The following is a 23,585-nucleotide window of genomic DNA, read 5'->3' as shown; positions in this document are numbered from 1 at the left end:
GGGCAGTAAATTTTAAATCAGATGCTGCACAAAAACTAATTATGCATCAAAGTCAGTATTTTGGCTAATCATGGACATGTCCAAGCCGGATTTAGAAATAATACCCCAGCCATCTAACATTTGGTTTGAGGAAGATACAACACTTTGTTGCTTTTTTCTTAAAAAACAACATTGACTTTAAGTAATCAAACTGGAATTTAAAGGGTTAAAATCCTCAAAATGATTGAATGTTTGGTAGTTTTGAGCACAGCTTAAGTTGTTTAAAAGATTTATGCAAAAAAGCAGAAAAAATATGAATCTGTTAAGTTTTTATAGCAGTTTTCTGAAGTGGACATTTTTGTCCTTAATGGCTTTAAAGGGTAGTAAATTTGTTTCAGTGTTCCCCTGACTTATTAGAGCAATTGAAATTTGCTCCTCCTTCATTCTGTTTCTGACTTAACCAGAGTCATTCTGTTGTCTAATTATTTATAACCACAAATTGTGTGTTTCTTGACTTGGCTGCAGTTTTTTGCACTTCCATATTTGAAGGTTGCTCCTTGAGTAATATAAAAAGTGAGTGTATGTCCTTTAGGGCTACCATAGTTTAGAGATGTCTGTATTAAAATGTTTAGATAAAGTTTATGTTTTAATAAAGGAAGGAGAGCAATTATTAACCAAACTTCTGTTTATTTGAGCATAAGAGAGCAGGGAGAGAAAGAGAAGCCTTTTGCCAAGGGAGGGACCAGTATAGAGCTTATCTAGGCCATACACTCGCTGAGACGCAGACACGCGCGCGCGCACACACACAGAGTAAATTAATTTATCTTTGAAGTCAAACACACACACCTAGTTTAATGAGTGTGTATCCTTACATCCTAGCAGGTGGGTGTGTCAGGGGAAAGCGCTTTCCCTTCTTCCACTTGACTGACTGATCACGCATGCGTACACTACTCCCTTCCCCTCTCTCTCTCTCTCTCAGCACCTCTCTCGCACGCGCCCACAGCCGCTGGTGAGTCAGTGTCGGTTGGTCTTCGGAGCGCGCGCAGCCTATGGATGTTCGTTAAAGCGGGATTCAGTTAAATCTGGTTTTCTGAATATTTGGACGTTTTCAGACGGAGGCTCTGCGGAGGAACGTCCGCGCCTCTTTCAGCCGTTTATCCCGGTAAGTTTGGCTCGTCTTTCATCCTCACGTTATCGTCTTTAATTACCCTGTTGAGTCCGGTGTCACACCGAGTTCACCGGGGAACTGGTCGGAATTTACTCCGCTTTTACCGACCGTTAAACACGCTGACTGTTGACAGGCATCAGACTAGATTTAAACGTCAACATTTTCCTGTTACAAGCCTTCAAACAGCTTCAGTTACACTCATGCTGTGGTTTATTTTTAGTTATTCAAGCTCTTCATTATTTAATCTGTGTGAATATGATTATTAATTTGACGAAGAGCTGCGAAATCTTCTTTTTCTTATATTTATGCAGCGATATTTCCAGAATATTCCACCGGATTCTCTCTGAGTAGACTATTAAACACTCCCTTTATTTATTTTGGCTTATGATCATGAATTTATGTAAATATTGACTCAAAATTCAGTCGTTCTCAGTTTGAAGTTTGTCTGATAGGACTTTTTTTGATTGTTGTAAGCTAAAGTCACCTATTAGCCTGAAAATATTCCTCAAACTACATAAATAATACATTTATGTCCTGTGTTATTCTCCAAAGCTAACTTAATTGTGACAGCATTAATTGTATAGCGCTCTGTGACTTGAGCTACGGTGGCCCAAAAAGCACAATGCCAAAACATTTCACTCAATGCAAAACCCCTTCACAAAATGCTAAAATATTGGATGAAAAAGAAAAGCAGTTCGGCTTAACTAAATGGAAAAATATTTGCTACTCAACCAAAAACCCTCACATATTATACTTTATTAGTACTTGAACAAATATTTAGGGTGTTATTATTTTGTTTGTAATCTGTATTCCTCCCTGTTTTAGTAATTTTGTTGCGGTTTCAGTTAAAATGTCGTTTTTCATTAATGCCACTCATTCCCTTTTTTGTCATATTTCCCTATTAAAAAAACGCTAACAAACACAAAAATAAGACAGACAAAAACATTGTTGTACAGGGACAAATATTAAACACCTCTTACTTAAAGCAAATACAATTTAAAAAAAATGCCAAAGTAATTGATAAAATGCAAAAATAAAATAAAATGAACTAAATAAAAACTTGCTAAGCACAAAACACCATGAGAAGCTCAGTGGTGACTTAGTGGTTAGCGTGTAGTAGGAACAGTGTTTTTTTGTAGGAACGGTTTTAAGTAATAGTGGAAAGGAAGTGGTGTGTAAGCTGTCGAGGGTTGAACTCATGTACGACTTCTACCTGAAGTGAAAAGAAACCACATATCAAAGCATGATGTCAATCTGCAAAGAGGAACAAAGGCTGGCGGAGCTAGCTTGTAATGTTAGCCACGCTGTAGAGAGTACACCAAGCTAATGTCACACCCGCTAACGCAATGACCCTGTGAAGAATGTGACTGTTTTCTAAGGATTTTCTCCTCTTTAGACTAGTCAGACAAACACAATTTAAATGAGTGTTTAGCTGAATAGAGAAATAGATGCTTAGGAACATCCTTAGTATGGGTCACTCATAGGTAGCTGATGATTGGCTGCACCAAACCTGACCACTTTATAGCGAGCACATACTGTTAGAGGTTTCATACCCTGCCATACGTCTTTGTGGTAAACAGGAGAGTCAGTCTGGTTTTTATGATTATTGCTGAAAATGTCACAATGTTAAATCCAATGATTATTTATTTTTCTTGGAAAAAGAGCCTTTTAAAAAGAGAAGCAGGAATTTTCTGCAGTTTTGGCTGGTAAAAATCCTCAGAATAGCCGTTTAATGTGATTTAAATAATCCTTATTAGGTTTGTAGTGAATCTGAACACTATTAAGTGTTTAATGTCTGTGATTAGTGTAATACAGTTCTTTTAAACAGTCTTGGTCCATTCTGTCTTTTTTAGACTGATAAAGTTTTGTTTTTTTAATACGTCTTCCATGCTGTATAACCTTACTATAGCTTTAAATAATTCAGCACTCTTGTTATTGAGAGTTTCAGATCATTGAGAATGAAAATAAAATTTATGAATCAATAGTATGAATCGTAAGTATCCAGAGTTCATTACAGAACCAAGTGGAAGCTATTATTTATTTTATTATTTGAACTAAAAACCCAGAAATGTGCAGCATTTATCATCGCTGAGTGTTGAAATATCTGCTCTGTATTTGACATTTTTGTCAAAGTCTAAAACTTAACAGTACCTTCACTGAGAAAGAGGATGTTTTTCACATGAGTATTTAAAGGTTTTTCTCAGCCCTCAAGGTGTTGAACCTCTCATTACATGTGTCAATATACAACTCAGACTCACCTTTGTGCACGTTAAAAGGAAAAAAAGGAAAACATGCTCTATCATTACATTTTGTGATGTCATATTTTGACTCTTAAACTCCTTAATAACTTCAGATTGACCAATTTAATGACATTAATCTCACTTTATAAAGGGTCTGTGTTGCTCAAAGGCACTTCAGAAAGACCGATCAGCTGCTGACGGATTAAACCTCCAACTGTGTGTTGAACAGAATGTCCTCTCGTATTCATAATCTCAACTTTTTGTTCTTTTTTGTCCTGTTCACAAGCGAGACATGGTCACACCAGACTCCATTTAAAAATCAACTCTTTAATCTCTCTCTACTCACAGGCTTAAACATTGTGCCAGCTGACCTTTGACCTCTCTTCAGTTTTACTCTTGGTTAATTCAGACTAAATGAAATCCACCAGGCTGCTTTTTTATTGACTCAGTGTTTTGCTTTTTTTGGTGATAATTTTAGCCATTTTTACCTTCACATAAATGAAGAAGTATCACCATAGTCATCACCATCATTTTAACCCCTTAAATCATGAAGGTTTCCCTCTGAGTTAAAAAAGAAAATCTATAAATTTAAAACAGTTAATCGAAATGTTATCAAAAAATTCAAAGTGAAAACAGTCTCACACAGGTGGAATGATTCTGGATAATAACTGGGATTGTCTCGGTGAAATGTCAGTGTCGGTCTGTAGAGTGGGGTGTAGAATATTCCATGGAAGTGGATTTTCAGAGTAAAGACTGTCAGTAGAGCGAGTTTGGTGAGGTCCAGTGGACCAGGGCAGCATAGATGTTATATAAGATGATGTACAGCCAATTAGGGATTTGTAGATAAAAGACTTGTGTTTACCAGGCCTCTGTGCCAGAGTTACAGTCATTAAGTAGTGACTTTACCGACCTGACCTCAAACACATCATAAATTTACCTATGACAGAGTTTAATATTGGATTTATACTTTTGGTTGAGGGCAGGGGTCATCAACTACATTTGTACTCCAGTATCAGCAGGCAGCAGCTACAGGACCGCAGAATTAGGACCTCTCTTTTTTCACAACAGCGCCACCCAGGGAAGTGGATGAGCATTGCAGTTAAAGAAGTAGCATGCTGAACAATCTGTTATCACCATGATATGCCTTGTTTGGATGTATAATAAAAAAATACACACTAAAAACCACTGTAAAATTGTGCACAGGCATTTATTTACAGTGTATCCGACCCATGGACTGTAAAATACAAGGCAGACCTGTTCTAACCCTGTAGTATCCAGGTAAGTTTTGTACCCTGTAATGCAGTGTTAGTTTTGGCAGCTATGTTAAATTTTAGTCTTAGATTTAGTCTTTAAATGAAATGTATTTGAAATTAGTTTTAGTCATAATTTAGTCATTTCTATCCTTTTTAGTTTTGGTCTGGTTTTAGTCCACGAAAACTCAAAACATTTTAGTCTAGTCTCTTTTAGTCTCCAGATCTATTTTTGTTAGTCTTAGACTCGTCTTTATTATGGAAAAAAGGCTGTTGATGAATAGTTTTAGTCAACAAAATTAACACTGCTGTAATGCACTAAAAACAAAACAAAAAAAATGCTCACACAACACGCCTGTGTTGTGCATGTGTGTGTTCAGACAACAGGCACAACTTTAAAGAGGGGGTATTATATTTCTCCGATTTTTAAAACATAAATATAAAGTCACAATGTTGAGTGTCCATACTTCACGTATGCAAGACCATACAAAAACCACAGCACAGACCAGCGCTGACCTGCTCTGCTGTTTACTTAGTGAAGCATTGAGTAACAACATGTAGCACAGGAAGGTGAGCTTGGCTGCTGGTGCTAGCATTGCTAGCATTAGCTACAGTCTGTAAACTACACATCGTATCCCACCATGTAGATAGTGATCAGTTGTGACAGTTTTAAGAGTGTTTTCTTGGCTTTAAAATGGTCATAAATCTAGTTATAATTCGTGGTTAGACCTAGTAGTTAGTTGTGAAATTATTTGCCTAGCAACATCCTATTATGTGACAGCGTTAGTACTCAAACCTCCCACCAAGAGCGTGACATCAGAGGTAAAAGGCTGCAGGATTAGTGCGTGTCACTGCTGAGCTCATTTACTTCCTGCTGTTCTTTATTGCTGCTCAACAACACTTTTTGTCTCAAACTTAGATTCTGTGATGTTTCTCCTGGAGACAAACATCTGTGTTGTCGCCTCCTGCTGGTTCTTCCCCCAGGCCTCCTGTCAGAGTGTAGCCAGGCCGCGGTGCTCCCTCGGCGGGTTGACTACCCACTCGGACCTCCGGGCCTGTCTGGAGCTCTGATGAAGGTCTCTCAGGATGGCATTTCTATGTAGGAAGCTGTTTGTTACTGTCCTTTTCTCTTTCTGTCTTTGTGTCACCATGGTAACCCCAGCGATGCCCAGCCGCCCTTTAGCTCGGGCCGACCCTCCCACACTGTAAAACACAGCAGTAAACTTAATCTCCCCGTTTCTCCTTGTGCTGATGAAAGGAGGCGTCAGTCACTCAGTGGAAGGCCCAGAGATTAAAAGAGGATTTCTCTACTTTTAACACTTTTTTTGGCTCAATCAAGCCCCAAACCTGGGCCAGAACTGATGTTGTTTTCATGCTAATCTAGTTTAAAAAGCACTCCAGTGTGGGGGGTCCTGGCCTACCCCCCGTTAGAACACATGGACTCTTACAGACATGTTTACTGGTGTTGGTCCGGTAAATAAGGCTGAGGTCTTCTCCTCCTCAGGAAGATTTATTTGGGTTTCCATGGAGGCTCAGTGTTTGGACTCTAACACCTGTGACACTGGAGAGTCTCTGAATGCTCTTTGAATTAGTTTAATGGTTTCAGGGGTTCTTAGTGGTGATATCTAGACATCTCTGAATGCTCTTTGAATCAGTTTGATGGTTTCAGGGGTTCTTAGTGGTGATATCTAGACATCTCTGAATGCTCTTTGAATCAGTTTGATGGTTTCAGGGGTTCTTAGTGGTGATATCTAGACATCTCTGAATGCTCTTTGAATCAGTTTGATGGTTTCAGGGTTCTTAGTGGTGATATCTAGACATCTCTGAATGCTTTTTGAATTTACTTGTTTAATAGTTTAATGCAGGGGTGTCAAACTCAAACACAGCAGGGGCCAGATTCTGGATTTAGGTCTAACCTGAGAGCCTAACAGGGTCAACATTTTACCAAAACTATCAACCTCATTTCACCAGTAATAAAATATGATAAAAACAGCACTGATGATAAATCATTTGAAAATTCAAAAAAGTAAAAATGATAAGTTTAAAGGCTCAAATCTGAGATAAAAATGTCAATTTATTAGTTCAAAAGATCAGAACACGATATTAAAACAGAAAAATAATGTTTTTAAAAGGCAAATATATGAGGAGAAAGTTGAAATCATAAGTTTGAAAGGTCAAAATATGAGATCAGATTTGAAATCATGAGTTTTGAAGGTCAAAATACAACTTAAAATTCAAAATTGTGAGTCTGATTGGTCCCAATATTGGATTACAAAAACAGAATTAGGAGTTGAAAATGTCAGAATATGAGCTAGAATACAAAATGATAACCTTAAGTTAAAAAATATGATTTAAATTCAAAATTGGGAGTTAAAAATTTCAAAATATAACTTAAAATTTTAAATTGTGAGTTTTGTAGGTCTAAATATGACTTAAAATTTTGAAATGTGAGTTTTGTAGGTCAAAATATGACTTAAAATTCAAAATTGTGAGTTTTGTAGGTCAAAATATGACTTAAAATTCAAAATTGTGAGTTTTGTAGGTCAAAATATAACTTAAAATTTTAAATCATGAGTTTTGTGGGTCAAAATATGACTTAGAATTCAAAATTGTGAGTCTGATTGGTCCAAATATTAGATCAACAAAACAAAATTAGGAGTTGAAAATGTCAAAATATGAGCTAGAATACAAAATTATGACTTATATAGTTTAAAATATGATTTAAATTCAAAATTGGGAGTTAAAAAGGTCAAAATACGATATAAAAAGTAAAAATTATGATTTAAAATGTCAAAATATGAGAAAAAATTGAAATCATGTGTGTAAAAGTCAAAACATCTGATTATAAAAGCCAAAGAAAGGAGTTGAAAAGGTCAAAATATGACTTCAAATTTAAAATCGGGAATCTAAAAGAAAAATATTTGACATATTATGTCCAAATTATGAGTTAAAAAGGTCAAAGCATGAAATAAAAAGTCAAAATCATAAGTTTAAGTTGTTATCTTGAGATACAAAAATTGAAAATATAAAATAAAAACACAAATATTTTTTGTTACCCTCACATTCTTGACTTTTTATCTAATCTTTCTTACTCTTTACTTTTTCAGATTCTTATGACTTAACAAGGATATCTTAAATCATCAACTTGAAGTTTGCATTTTTATACTGGAGGAAATCTGCAGATCTCATACTGGTGAGCCAGTTATAATATAAATATGATATGATCTCACGGGCCGGATAGAATCGTTCCACAGGCCAGATTTGGCCCCCAGGCCTTGAGTTTGACACCTACCCATTCAAGGGTAGATTCTTAGATGGGACTATAGGTATGATCAGTGACTTATAGAGAGATTTCTAATATCTGTGGATGAGTCGCTAGATTCTTGTAACATTTACAGCCCCAAATTCAAAAAGGTTGGGGCGCTGTGTGAGATGTAAACGAAAACAATGAAATGATTGTCAAATCTCATAAACACATGTTTTATTCACATTAGAACATAAACAACATATCAGATGTTGAAACTGAGACATTTTGCCATTTCATGAAATTTGATGGCAGGAACATATCTCAAAAAAAAAGTTGGGACGGGGCAACAAAAGCCTGGAAAGTAAGTCGCACAGCAGGACAACTGGGGGAGCATCTAATTCGATTTATTTCCAGCAGATCCGTAGCATGACTGTGTGTAAAAGGAGCTGTTTGAGAAAGGCCGAGTCTCTGAAGTAAAGATGGGCAGAGGTTCACCAATCTGTGAAAACCTGCGTCTAAAAATTGTGGAATAATCATTCCTCCTGGTAAAACTGCAAAGACTTTGAATATGCCACCATCTTCAGTCCATAATACCATCAAAAGATTCTGAAAATATGGAGAAATCTCTGTGAGCAAGGGAAAATGGTGAAGGTCATGATCTTCAGGCCCTCAAATATAGGACAAGAAAAGAAATCCAGAGTAACTTAACACATAAATCATGCAGATTTTCAGGCCTTTCATTTGGGATGGCAGGGTATTGAAATAGGGGCTGCACGGCGGTGCAGGAGTAAGCGCTGTCGCCTCACAGCAAGAAGGTTCCTGGTTCACTTCCCGGTCAGGGCCTTTCTGCGTGGAGTTTGCATGTTCTCCCTGTACATGTGTGGGTTCTCTCCGGGTTCTCCGACTTCCGCCCACCACCAAAAACAGCTCGTTAGGTTAATTGATCACTCTGAATTGGCTGTAGGTGTGAATGTGTGTGTTCCTGGTTGTCTCTACATGGCTGGCAGCGACCAGTCCAGTCCAGGGTGTACCCCGCCTCTCACCCAATGACAACTAGGAAAGGCTCTAGCCCCCCGCGACCCCCAACGGGATTAGCGGAATAGAAAATGGATGGATAGGTATTAAAAATAAAGTATCGATATCTGTGTCGTAATTCTGTCCTGTAGGTATTGGATGTGTTGGTGCTGGTATCAGTACCAGATTACGATACTCATCCCTTTTCAGGAACACTTCCAGAAATGATTGTCTGTCAGCATGGTTGGCTGGTTGGCCACTAAAGCTGGATTACACAAAGAGGAAGCCATATGTGAACAGGATCCAAAAACGCCACCATCTTGGCGTCAAAGAGTCTCAAGACCAAACTTATTTAAAATGGACTGAGGCAAATTGGAAAACTGTTCTGTGGTCAGATGAATCAAAATCATAAATTCTTTTTGGCACAGTTCTAAAGCCTGCATCTCTGATGGTATGGGGTTGCATTAGTGCCTTTGGTGTGGGCTGCTCTAACATCTGGAAAGGAACTATCAATGCTGAAAAGTAGAGAGAGCTTTGTTGCCCCTGTCCCAACTTTTTAGAGATGTGTTGCTGCCATCAATTTCAAAATGAGGTGATATTTCTCGTGAAATGGTAAAATGTCCCATCTGATATGTTGTTTATGTTCTAGTGGGAATAAAATATGGGTCTCTGAGATTTAATAATCATTGTTTTTACTTACATTTTACACAGCGCCCTAAGTTTTTTGGAATTAGGGCTGTAAATAGGACATTTGTTGGTCATTTCCTCTTAAATTCCTCAGTAGTTTCTCTGAAGTAGTTGACAGATTTGGGGAAACATTTCTTGGTGGTTTATTTTGCATTTATTGAATTGTGGGTATATCTGTTGTTGGTTGTTATAGCTGGACATTTATTGGTTGTTTCCAGGTAAATCTTCTCCTCTCTGGACTTTGATTGGTCAGTTCTAAACACATTATTGGATAACTAGCTATTCTTTTTCTCTGGATAGAGCCTCATTGATTTTTGGCATTATGGTGAATTTAAGGATGGCTGGTTTTTTGGATGACTACTGTTAGATTCTAGTAGTAGCATTTCTGTGTTTTGGCTATCTCTTTGTGGATTCTTGGATAGTTAAATGGTTATTCCTGGATAGATTTCTGGGTGATATCTCCAAATCAGAATCTTTCATTTTTTTATGGCTTATTTTCAGTTTGATTCTTCTTATTTTGTGCATTTAGACATGCTAACATCAGCTTTCAGCGGAAGGTAAAGAAGCCGGTGGCTGTTGACTCTTGTATCTGGGCCATCTCTTGAAAGTGTTGTTGAGTTTTAGTGTGTACAGTAGTTTAAGAAAAATATCCATATTTCATTCTTAAATCTTTCCCTTATTACTTTATGAAGTTCCCGTCACATCTAATAGTTTAACTTTGACTTGATGGTAAATTATGGGATTATTCTAGATTTGTTTTGGAGGGATTATGTCAAAAACCATTTGTGTGTTTTGTGTTCAGCTAGAACAAGTTTTAGGATCATTTATAGTGGATTAAAGTTGGGTTATTTCTGAGATACAGTGGAGAAGTTTCCAAGAAAGCCAGGACTATATTCCTGGGGTTAAATGTTGTGGCTTTTTCTACGTTCAGAGCAATAGTAAAATAATGTTTTTGACTGAATAGCTTCAGGAGCCCTCTTGGAGGGTTCCTTGACTCTTGTGCCATTTCCAGTCATTTTCCGGATTGCTTTATACCCCCCTGTTCAAGTCTGGAGCTCACATGTCGAGCCTGACGGTGCGTTCTGCGGCCTGCTGCAGTAATCCTCCAACTGAGGCGTTGGAAGATCTGTCACTGCTGGAGAAAGTGTGGGAGCTAATCTGTCAGACTGCTGAGCAACAACCAGCAGGCCTGTAAACCCACAGAAATCACAAGAGAGAGAGAAGGAGAGAAAATAAATATATTTAAAGCCTGCTGTGACTCACATGTTGCTGTCTGGAGCAGTTTTCGCTGCTTTGGCTTTCAGAAACGGTGTAGAAGCTGACAGATGGTTGATTGGCCTCTGTGCTGACAGGTTGGTGTAGTTATAGTAAATATTGCTTTCCTCATATTACCGTTTCTTTAGGGTTAGGGATGTGATAATTCTCCTGCTACAAGGTTAAGTTTGGATCCCCTTGTTGTCAGAACCAGAATTCAGAATTATTATCATTTACATCAACATTTTAGGCCCACTATCCTGGTCAAACAGAGTGAGGTTTTGTTCATCTCATATTTGTGCATGCCAATTAAGGTAGATTTTAACAAGGATTGATTAGAAGAATGTGCTTTTGTCATTGCATAACTTTTTAAAAGGCACTTCTAAAACATCTAACTGGATAATAGTGAGAGGGACTAGGTTAACTGGTTTTACATGTTGGTACAGAGATATTGGTGCAGCTTAACCTGTAAGTACCTCTCAGTATTAATGATTCCTTCACAGTTGTGCAAGTGACCCATGCCATGGGCACAAATACACCCAAACACCATCACAGATGCTGGCTTTTGAACTTTGTGTTAATAACAGTCTGAATGGCCCTTTTCCTCTTTAGTCTGGAGGGCTCCATAGGCATTATTTCCTTAAACAATTTGAAATGTGGACTCATCAGACCTCGGCACACTTTTCCATTTTAGGTCAGAAACATTCCCAATTTGTGCAGGGGTTAGGATTGGGCAGTATCTGTTTTTAATCCTGTCAAATCTTCCCCATTTTTTACTAGGGTATACAGTATGACTGCCTGGTTGGTCTGTGCTCAAAAAAATCAATATGGCAAGATCGATACATGTATTGATTCAGGTTTCGCAGAATCCATATATGTGTAAATGCTGTGATGGCAGTTTAATAACATATTTCCCCTGTGGTGCAGTTAACAAAAAAGCCAGCAGATGGCAGCAGTCATTGAACTACATGATGCAGCCCCAGTGCATGTCTCTCTCCTTACGCCCCAACAGGCCAGTACTCAGACCGGGAACATGACTAGTATTTATATACAGCCAACACACTGGATTATTTCAGGTTTCTTCAAACAGCAGAACGTCAGGAGTTGGACAAGAGTAGGACAAGCTGTAAGAAGGTAAAACACTGCAGAAACACCAGTCTTCATCGACACAAACATCAGGTAGTTAGCAACAACAGCTTGGCTCACCGGGCTAATCTGTGTCGCTGTAAACTCAAAGTTTCCCTCAACTTCTGAGAAGGAAATCATAAGCAACACTTTATGCTTTATTTGTAAAGGCATGAGCTGAACAGCGGGGCTGATAAAGGCTTCAGACAGTGTCAGTAACACCGTTTAATCCTTCAATTTTTGTTTTTATTGTTTTATTTTTAACAAGTACTGACAAGGATGGCTAAAGTTTTATTTTAACCAGAATTAGGGATGTGCATGGTCAGCCAGATAAGCAGTTTGGATATGAAGATTAGATGGCGCAAGACTTACAAATCAGTTAAATGAATGATCTGTCATTTTAATAAGTACAGGTCTGAAATACCGGTCAAATGCTCTTTTTAAAGTGTAATGAAGCGGACTGCCACTAGTAGCCGCTGTAGCTTCAGTTAATGCCTGCTACCTTCCTGCCAGAGTTTTCCCCCCTGCTAAACCGAACCATGAAAAACATAATAGTTAGCATCTTTTAGAAACAGCACGGTATGGCAGAGTTTTGAGCTGTAAAATGTTAAATGGCTGCTGAGGGTTATGCTCATGTATAACCATAACAAAACTAATGAGTAACGACATTAAGCATGATACTAAGTTGCAAATAAGAGCAAGGCTGATGGAGCTAGCTGCTAACTTTAGCCACACTCTACTCAGCAAACTATCCTCACAGTATATACGCACTAACACAGTTACCCTGTGATGAATTTGACTGTTTTCTCATGTTTTCTCTACTTCAGACTAACCACTTAAATGCAATCTAAATTGATATGAAGTTTGTAGTTCTGATATAGTGACACCCCTACTGAACACGGTTGGGAATCAGCTGTTTAAGGATATTTTCTTGACTTGCAAAGCTCAAAGTGATGTAGAATCTGAAGCATCTCCCCATCAGCAGACTTCAGTCTCAGTGTGGAAACTATCCGAGCTCAACCACCACGGATCAGACATGCTGGCCTTAGTGTCTCATTCGTCATCTTTCCTTCTGCAAACCTACACTTATTCTGTTAATTTGGATCAGAAATGGTCCTGAGTTTCATATTAGAATGCCTCAGACAGATTTTTTTTATTTCCGTGGAGAAAAATCAGCTGTTGCATTTTGGAAAACACATTAAGAAGAGTGACGGGGCTGTCAGCATGGACCGATGGTGGTAGCGGTGGTTTGGTGAGTGTCATAATCATTGGAAACATCTTTTTTAGTCAAGGACATCAGTGGTTTCTGGAGCATTGTTGCTTTCAGTGAGTTGATCACCACTTTATGGTGATGAATAAAGTTAGAGATGGTCTCACTGACACTACTTAAAATGGCTGCATGTCTATATTTATATTGACATTGTTTATAGTGGCTGTTTTTATCAATTTTCTGTTAAAAGTTTTCAAAAAAGAAATGAGTGAAATGGTTGCCATGTGAATTTGGTTAATAATCTTTTCTGCATCTTTTTTTTTCATTAGTGAAGTCAAAAGATGCATGCAGTCAAGTCAGCTGACCAACCAAACATCCAGTACCATGATGGTTAGCACCAGAGTCGCTAGCTGACTAAGCTAATTCTCAATATTTTAAACCAGTTCATGCTCAAACTTCCACTCAGTGGTGCTGTCAATAATGTACCGCAGCCACTTGCCACTAGTAGCTGCTTAATTGCCAATAATGGCCACTCCCAGGCTGCCAAAATATGCTTTAGTCTTATGTAAACAACGGTGAATTGCCAGTACCGATAGCATCTCACAGGAACAACATGGCTTAGCTCTAATTTAATCCAGAAAACAGAGATAGTTTTACCCAGGTCTGCCCAAAAAATTAGCAGGGGCACCCTGGCTTACATTTACTTTATTTTGGAGATGAAAAGTGTGTCAAGCTATTTTTGGGTTCTGATGTTAAAACTATTTATTTCTGTCACTTTTAAACCCCTTCTCATCACAAATTTGTTTTCACAGTAACCCCATTTTTTGCCTTTGTTAGCCCGTTTTTTTCTACTTTAAACCCTTTTCAATACTTTTGCCAGATATTTTTGGTATTTTCACCATTTCTACCACTCATTTTTGCCACCTCAGACCCATTTTACCACTTTTTTAACTGCTTTTCACCATTTTTACCATTCATTTTTGCTACCTCAAACCCATTTTACCACCTTTTAACTGCTTTTCACTATTTCTGCCACTCATTTTTGCAGCCTTAAACTTATTTTACCACCTTTTAGTTGCTTTTCACTGTTTCTACCACTCGTTTTTGCCACCTTTAACCCTCTTTACCTCTTTATAACTGCTTTTAACATTTTTCTACCACTCATTTTTGCCACTTATAACCAATTCTACCTTAATGCTGCAATTGTTTTTTTTTTCTTTAGACTTATTAAATATTTATCTTTCTCAAGTGGTTAATTTTCAGGTTAAATGTACAATATTGTTATCACAGACTAACTTTACAATCGTCCATGATTTTCCTGACCTCCATGGGCCCCCTGTTTCGCTGGGCCCCAGAAAGCTCACCCCTTTTTCCCCCCTTATGGGGGCCTTGGTTATACCATGTCAATCAGGAGAGACTTGATGCGACTATAGAAATGATTTATTTAGCAAATTTATTGAAAGAGAAATGTGCAAAGTCTTTGGCGATTAGACTCCATCCTGATGACTTCATGAACTTGAAGGGGTGTTGAGGCAAATGTCAGGAATAGCCCCCCATCCCCACCACCCTGGGGTCTGGACACTGGTGGTGTTGATGAGGGATCATATGAGGAGTAGACTTCTGAGAAGCTAGACCAGGAACCAATGAGGTGGTTTGGAGGAGGAGATGAGCAGAAGACCTGTGAGGATCATGACTAGATGAACTGAATGGAGGTGGCTGGGGTGGAGGAGGGTTGCAGTGTCTGACTGTGACAGAGAGAATGACAGATTTAAATCTGACAGATGCATGATGATTGGACGGATGAGGTTGTGGCAGAATCTGATTAGCTGAGAGTGAACGTCCATAATCAGCTGATCACCAGAGCAGGAAGAGAGATGGAATGGAGGGAGGAGGAGATACGAACGTGTGATGACTAATGAATGAGTAGAAACAGTCTTCCTTCTTGAACTTTCCCTGAGCTCCTACAGTTGTGATTAGCGTCTAACCGGATATGAAATTACCTAGGAACATCCCTGGTGGAATCAGTTGTCTCATATCATTTGATAAGTTATTACGTCAGTAATGAATGTGTATTTAGCTGTGAGGTCATTCATGTGTTTAGTGAAGGTTTGTGTGCTCTGTGTGTCCTCTAGTGTCCTCAGGGTTTCTGCCAGACGGAGGAGAGGTCATATGAATTTGTAGTGTAAATATTTGTCCCTGTATTATTTCTCAAACAGGTTTGCAGTGACTTTTGTGGTCGTGTGTGTGTGTGTTTGTGTTTTATTGTACACTTTCACCGGCAACCAGGCAGTAGGGTTGTTGGATTATGGAAAAAATAGAATAAAATTAGCAAAATACATTCTTAATGAGTGAAAATCAGCTAAATCATCCAGACTCCAGCAGCCTGTTGCTCTGTTTAAGTTCTGTCTTAGGTGTGGCGTAGTTTACACTAAACTCAACATTTAAATTAGTAAGAGATTTAAGGTTGATCTTACCAAGTAGAGCTTAATGTCTAAGCTAACTGAATTATTATCAGAAATGAGATGTTTTTGCTGAATTTAACTAATCAGTGAAAATGATTTTTTAATCCAGGGTTTGTTACAGTCCTGCCGCTTGGGTCGAATTGTCTCTACACAGGCTAACGGCTGAAAATAACTTCCAGCAGCAGGAATGCAGTGCTGGGCAATCAGGTAGAGAGAGGCACATAAAGTGACAGAGAATTTTATATCCTGATCGTTTCATTTACACTGTAAATAACCTAACTAACACAATTTCAAAGATTACAAAGATGCAGGATGTTCTCGTGAGTATTTCTGCTCTGCTTTCTGTTGAAGCATTAACTCTCACAGTCTGTTTAATTCACCAGTCAGCAAATACATTTTATTAAGTCCCTTTATCATCAGATTAAAATGCACATGTCAGCGTTAATAGACAGAGAGAGAGCAGAGGAGAGAAAAGACAACGTCTCCTGTTCCTTAAGGCCTGACCTGCTGACTCTAATCCTTTCACCTCAGTAAACAAAGGCTGCATGCTGTCTGCTTGTAATTACACAGCACTGACTGGAACATGTGATCCTTTTAATAATTACTGTTATCACTAAATACAAAAACATTTTTCTGGGTTTAATTATGTGCTTTATGATGCTAAATACTTATCGTATCCTGAAATTATGAGTCAACTGTTTGTTAAGTACAACATTTTACTAACATTTACTAGCATTTTAAATGCTTTTCACCATTTCTTACTCTCTATTTGCCCCTTAAACCTATTTTTGCCGCTTAAAACCAAATTTTGCCACTCTTAACTGCTTTTCACCTCTTTCTTCAGCCAATTTTTGACAGTTTTACCCTTTTTTGACACTTTTTAACTGCTTTTCACCATTTTTACAAGTCATTTTCACCATGTTTACCACGCATATGCTTCCTTTAACCTATTTCTGCCACTTTCAACCACATTTTGCCACTTTTAACTGCTTTTCACCTCTTTCTTCAGCCAGTTTTTGCTCATTTTAACCCAGTTTTCCACCTTTAATATATTTTCCACTTTTAAATGCTTTTCACCATTTCTTACCCTCCATTTGTCTTTTAACCTAATTTTGCCACTTTACACCACATTTTGCCACTGTTAATTGCTTTTCACCTCTTTCTTCAGCCAATTTTTGTCACTTTTACCCTTTTTTGACACTTTTTAACTGCTTTTCACCATTATTACGACTCATTTTCACGATGTTTACAATATATTTGCCCCCTTTAACCTATTTCTGCCACTTTCAACCACATTTTTGCCACTTTTAACTGCTTTTCAGTCTTTCTTCAGCTGATTTCTGCCACTTTTACCCATTTTGACACTTTTTAACTGCTTTTCACCATTTTTACGACTCATTTTTGCCACTCTTTCACTTCTAAGATCTGCCAATTCTTGCCACTTTTTATCTAGTTTTTAGTACTACATAGGAGTTTTTTTTCCACGTTAATCCTATTTTTGCCACCTTTTAAGCCCAATTTTGCTACTTTTAACTTCTTTAGCCACCCATATTTGCCACTTTTTAACTGCCTTTTTACATTTTTAACCACCCATTTTGCCCCTTTTAACCTGTTTTTGATATATTTATGCCACTAATGAGCGCTTTTACCTCTTATTTCTGCAAATTTTTTTTGCACTTCTACCCATTTTGCTACTTTATAAATGCTTTTCACCATTTTTACCACTCATTTCTATCACCTTTAACCCATATTTGCAACTCTTTCTCTACTTGTTTCTGAAATTTTTGTCTACCATTACGCACCAGTTCATTTCTTAATAGATGGATAGAAATTTGATAGAAACTACCTGTAGCTACAGGGAGAGCAGTTTTTCACCATCCAGTTCTTTGGAATAAGGGTTGACTGATATTGGTTTTTCAGGGCCAATATTGATACCGATTCTTTGTAGTTTATAAGACCATTAACAGATATTTGGAACTAATATGCATTTATTGTGTCCTACAAAATGTGTTTAATATGGCAAAAGTAAAACTTCTTGACAAAAATTGAAAAATAAAGAATTCAGCCAAAACTCCATTAGCATCAGAAACAACACGCAACAACACAGTGGAAACAGGAAAGCAGGAAGTGATGCCCATGTGACTTCTAGCCAATCAGATTGTGTTGTATACAGGACTTTGGAAAGTGAAAATAAAGCCAGAGGGGAAGACATTTATTGATAAAAAAAAATTTACCTGATATGGATAAAATAAATTAGGATAATCGGCTAAATGCCAGATATCAGCATCAATAATCAGCTAAGACAATAATCATCTCTGGAACATGAGTTTAGTTGTAAATATACTGACAGATTTAGCCGCGTCTTTTCATGTTTGAGGAGTTACCAGTTTTCTCTCTTAACTGCAGATTTGGGTCAGTTTGTAAAATTTTAAGTGTAACCCGTGTGGTAATCTTTAACCGGTGACCTTGGGGTTTAATTGAGGCCATGTGAAGCTGAATCCATCTACACAGTAACCACAAGAGTCCTGTCCAACCAGCTTTGTGTTTATTATCCATGAACAGCCTGTTCTGTAATTGTTCTTAGATAATGGAGCCTCACAGCTGACAGCGTCGTCACACTAACGTCTAAACCGTGATGTGTGGAGCAGCCTGCAGGCGGACAGTTTGTCAGAAGAATCATTAGAGGAGGACAAAGCGTGAAGAGGAGGGATTTTTCATGGTGGATCAGAGGTTCTTCATGCACTGTCACTGCCAGTTACTCATTCACTCCGTCTATTTTCTCTTTCACCAGTGTCTCTTCATCTTCAGCGTTTTTTTTTAAGTCTCCAGCTCTGGTCTCAGTAACGAGGTCAGGGCCGCCACTGCAGGAATGTGGAGCAGAGGCAGGAGAACGCTGTATAGAGGCATCATAATTGGGTCGAATGAAAAAAGCTAGATAACAAAAGTTGCAGTGGTCCGTCACTATCAGGAGACTTGCATTGTCTCTGCAGTTTTCCCAGCATGCACTTGAAACCAAGCCACATTATTCAGTGTCACCCCACATCACCCAGAGGTGAAAGTTGTGACTTCTGTACTTCTGGATGATAAGACAGTTCAGCAGCTTATAGTTCAATAAACCTATATGGAGATGAACATTTCTGGTAAGGTAATAGATTTTTTTCCAAATTACTCCAGACAGAACAAAAGTTCAACTTTTGTCTGATTAGTCTGCAGAATTTTTTCCCAGAAGTCTTAGGGATCATCAGAATGTTTTTAGTCAAATGTGAGACGAGCCTTTGTGTTCTTTTTGGTCAGCAGTGATTTTGATCTTGGAACCCTCCCATGATACCATTTTTGCCCAGTCTCTTTCTTATTGTTGAATCATGAACTCTGACCTTAACTGAGTCCAGTGAGGCCTGCAGGTCTTTTGGTGTTCTGGGTTCTTTCGGGACCTCCTGGTTGAGTTGTTGATGTGCTCTTGGACTCATTCTGGTAGCCTGACCACTCCTGCAAAGGTTCACCACTGTTCCAAGTTTTCTCCACTTGTGGATAATGGCGCTCACTGTCATTTCCTGGAGTCCCAAAGCCTTAGAGATGTCTTTATAATCCTTTCCAGACTGATAGAAGTCAGTGACTTTGTTTCTCCATATATCAACAATGTAAAGTAGCCGAAAATTACCAGAAAAATGATAATAATCCCATTTGGATGGACCACTTGAGTGGTCTTAGCTGAGTAGTGTTTGAGTTAAAAAGCTATAATTCAGTTGGTCATATATATTTCATATCCCTCAAATATAAACCCATTCTTCATATTCACAACTGTATTTATTAAGGTTTCTCATCAAAATCTAAATTTTCCCATTTTTATGTGACATTTGAACACATCATAACATATAGAATACAGTCGTGTAATTTACTGAGGTTACATATTTCCATATCATATTGTGTCATATTTTCCATCTTCAGCTCGTAAAATTCGCTAATTAACTTCAATTCTGCCGATTCCACTGTAGATTTCTACATTGGATTAATATTGTTAACAAACAGGACTAACTCAAAGTTTTGGAGCACTTTTCAGCATTTATCTGAGCAGCTGAGGAAGAAAACTGTCCTGAAGCAGCTGAAGTGAGGAATATGAGCCTGTTAGTCCCAGCACTGGAGAATATGATGACATGTGACTCACAAGCAGCATCTTTTTTCCTCAAGCCGACAGTTTAAGGTACATTATTGTTTGATGTGATGCATGACACTTCTAGTTTATGTTCCCCTTGTAAGAACTGATGTATGTTTTTACACCAGTCTTATCTTAAAATGACGTTACGTCACAGAGCCTGTGAGACTCGATAGCAGTGTTTCAAAAACACTGAACCGGGTCCTTATGGACCCACATTTTGATCCCCATCCTGAACATTGACATGACTTAACCCAGTTACTATTAGGGGTGAGTTTTGGCAAGAACCTCACAATACGATACGCATCACGATACTTGGGTCACGATACGACAGTATCAAGATTTATCAGGATATCATGATATTGTGGTATATTGCGATATTCTACACAGTTAACTAAGAAAAATATAGAGATGATGTATATGTAAATCACACAGTACATTGCTGGTGTTCCCGCTATATTTCACGGCAGCAAGACAGAGCTTGCAAACGGCATTTCCTTTCTTTAACTCGCTGTTTCTGCTCACACAAATGTGTGAGCAAGTCGTATTTTACTAACAACTTGTCTAAAATATAAATTTTTTATTTTTTACCAAAAAATCAGTATTAAGAGTTGAAGTATCGATACTGTATCGGATGTCAAAGTATCGCGATATATTGCTGTATCGATATTTTTTCACAGCTCTAGTTACTATTTACCTTTACTTTGGTGCACAACACCGGGTGGTTGTCCCACAGGTGCTGAATTATTGCCTGATTTCACGGCAGCTTTTTTGTGGCATATTTTAACATTTAGGCTGGCCGTCTTCCACAATGACACCCTGGTCATTTTTTTGTATCCAAAAAATCTCACACGGCTGACTTCAACCATTTATTCGGAGGTAACAGCTCTTCCTCTTCCATGCTGTAGCGTGTTTGGGACTGTGACTCGCCTCCGCCTGCAACTGCATGAAGCAACAGGAGGCGGTGACACGCGGTTGCTGTGTAACTTGTTCCGGGTGAGTTGCGCTGACGTACCAATATGGTTCCCGGCATATTTTCTGGAAATTGACGGTATTTAGGAAACGTTACGATTAACTAATCATGAAGTTTAATATCGCAATTAATCGTGAATCTGGTAATCGTGCCATCCCTACTAATTATCTTTCATGTTTTATAAACAGAGGCTTGAAATCCTGGTCTATAATGCTCTTTTAGTGCTCCACTGGTAGTGAGCAATTGTAACAGCTGTGCAGGCCAACGTGATGTGTGTCATGGCTCTGATTGGCTGATAACTAATATAAATGACAGAAACTTGGTCCAATCAACTTCCAAGATTTTTTTTAAAGGTTTTCCCTTCCCGAACACCAACTACAGGCTGTTGCCCGGATGAATGTGAAATATTTCCCATGCAGTGGATATGAAATAGTCTACCAGATCACTGGTTTCAGACTTTCAGCATCAAGTTGTGAGACCTTTTTTGAGTTGCTATATTTTTCTTCCCTTTTAATTCTCTTTCTCAGCACATAGTGACTTTTTCTACTATGACTGCTCTCTTCATATTGAATCCACTTTAGGGGAAAGCCCTAGTAGCAGGAAGTCCATTTATGGCTCCCCAGACTAAATTCCTGCCCCTCTTAATAATTGAACACAGACTGTGACACAGCATGAGCCCCCTGTGTGAAGTTCTGGATTCATGTCGACAAAGACATACACTTCCTGCTGATGAATTAATGATGAGAGTGTGTGAGAGTGTTATATAACTTAATCTTTCTTTTCTGTGTGACTGCCCGATTTCTTCCATCAAACTTCCAGCCTAATCATGCTAACAATGTGCCTGTGTGGAGTCGGCTGCTGCTGCCTTCCTTTTTGACTCTAATTACTGCTGATCAATCAGTTTACTTGGGAAAAATTACTCATGCAAGACTATTTAAAAATGTTGTAACTTTTTATAATCTTGCTCATAGGAGTAATGCTAATCAAGGGTGTAATAGATTTAGAGTTTTATTTTGTTTTTACTTTTTGTTTTCCATCTTAGTGTCTTTTTTATACATTTTTACTGCTGGATTGTTACTTTGGAATGGTTTTTAGTAGTTTTACTGTTAATTTTCTCAGTAATATGAGATATTCTAGAGGGGTGAGACCCAAAAGGGGTCAGAAAAGGTAGACATACAATTTCAGACAATAACTACCCTTCACTTTTATTTTTTCATTCAACTTTGACATTTGAACACAACTCAAGACCTAAAACTACCACTATGTGAAGTCTTGACTATCCACTTAGGTCATTTTACACTACTCAGGCTTGGGGAAAGGTTTTTTTTTTTTTGACTAACACATTTGCTTTGATGCTAGGGGTTAAAATGGATGTGATTATTGTGGATATGTTGTGTTATTACATAATATTTGGTCATGTATGCTCACAAACATCATGCCACTCCTGCATAAGTCCATAAGATGCCTCAGGTGCACCTAAGCTCTTAAAGACAGTAGACCATCAGAATCTTTTGTATAGTTTGACAGATTTGCCGGAAATAATAAGAGGAAGTGAAACAACTGACTATGGCGTCTGTGGAGCATCTCTGCCTCCTGTTCAGAGGGAGAACTATCTAGAAGGTGTGTTGTGTGTGTGCTTCAGATGCCAGGGCTGCCATGTGCTACCGTGGCAACCAGTCAGAGTGCTACTGATCACCGTGGTAACAAACAGGGTTACAAACAATGACGGTTTGTTTACTTGGCAGACAACAGAATCGGGGTCACAGGCTTTGTGAGCGTGGGTGTGTAGGTCAGATTATAAATATTAAAGAGTATAACAGGATAATTTCTGCCTGTTCTTACTCCTGATGATGGGATTTCTGTCGTTCATTTCTCTTCATCTTGTCTTTGGTCTCTGTCCAGATTCAAAGGAACAAAAAGGTTAACTCTCTCTTTGATGACCATTCAGAATCAAAGGACTGTGACATCATCCAATCACGCAACTCAGACTGTAAAAATAGACCAGGACCAAAGAGCTGACCCGGTTCACACGGAGGGTTCTGATTGGTCAATGAGGTCAGAGGGTTGATGGAGAGTCAGAGGATTGTCATCTTTTCTACTACTACTACTCAGCCACTACTACAGAGTGCCACTATGGCTTCTACTATAAACACCATAACTGATACTACTACCAGTACTACTGCAGAGAGCATTTACCTACTAAACAAAATGAGAGGAAGAAACATCCGTGGTTCTACTGATTTCCAATACTGCTAATGAAAGGACAGGCTGTTCATAAAGGGGGGAAACGGGGGGCACTGTCACAAAAACTGGGCACAAGCAGCAATGGGTTAAAAGTAGTTTTAAAAAGATTTAGCTAAACTTGGTTTATAGTGGCAAAAAAGATGGGAAAATGGATGTAGAGTGGCAAAAAGAGGCAGAAATAAGCTAAAGATGTAAAAAAAAAAAAAAAAAAGGGTGCAGAAATAGGTTTAAAGTCTCAAAGAACTGGCTTAAAACTAGGGTTGTAAGTCACAAAAATGGGCTAAGAGTGGCAAAAAATTGCTTAAGTTGTTTGTAAGCATTGAAAATGTGTGACAAAGGCAATAGGTGGGAAAAATGGGTGTAAATGGGCCAAAAGTTGCACACAAAGAGATTAGAAATGGCAAAAAAGTTAAGTGTAAGTGGTGGAAATGGGTCAGATAAGCCAACAAGTGGCTAAATGGGCTAAAAGTGTGTAAAATGGGCTTAAAGAGGTAAAAATGACTGAAAAGTGGCAAAAAATTGGTGAAAGGGCAAAAATCGGTTGTAAACGAAAATACATGGGTATAAAGGCAAAAAGTGGCT

At 38.3% G+C, this 23,585-nt stretch overlaps 1 protein-coding gene across 7 annotated transcripts in view; it reads left to right on the top strand.

Moving 5' to 3' along the window:
- The first annotated feature begins 962 nt into the window (after positions 1-962).
- The window catches only part of LOC121504586 (FH2 domain-containing protein 1-like), a 46,249-nt gene continuing 23,626 nt past the window's right edge, over positions 963-23,585 (top strand). Inside the window, exons 1-3 of one of the 7 annotated variants that reach the window (XM_041779497.1) lie at positions 963-1,141; positions 5,557-5,736; positions 18,221-18,355. The gene's annotated coding sequence lies outside the window, so the exon portion shown is untranslated. Of the gene's footprint in view, positions 1,142-5,556; positions 5,737-13,100; positions 13,217-18,220; positions 18,367-23,585 lie in introns of those variants that run through there. The other 6 variants (XM_041779494.1, XM_041779499.1, XM_041779502.1 and 3 more) reach the window with 6 other exon arrangements.

The sequence above is a fragment of the Cheilinus undulatus genome, linkage group 22, assembly GCF_018320785.1.
Source record: "Cheilinus undulatus linkage group 22, ASM1832078v1, whole genome shotgun sequence".
NCBI lineage: Eukaryota > Metazoa > Chordata > Actinopteri > Labriformes > Labridae > Cheilinus > Cheilinus undulatus.
The sequence above is the reverse complement of the archived record's forward strand: the minus strand, read 5'-3'. Positions and strand labels throughout refer to the sequence as shown.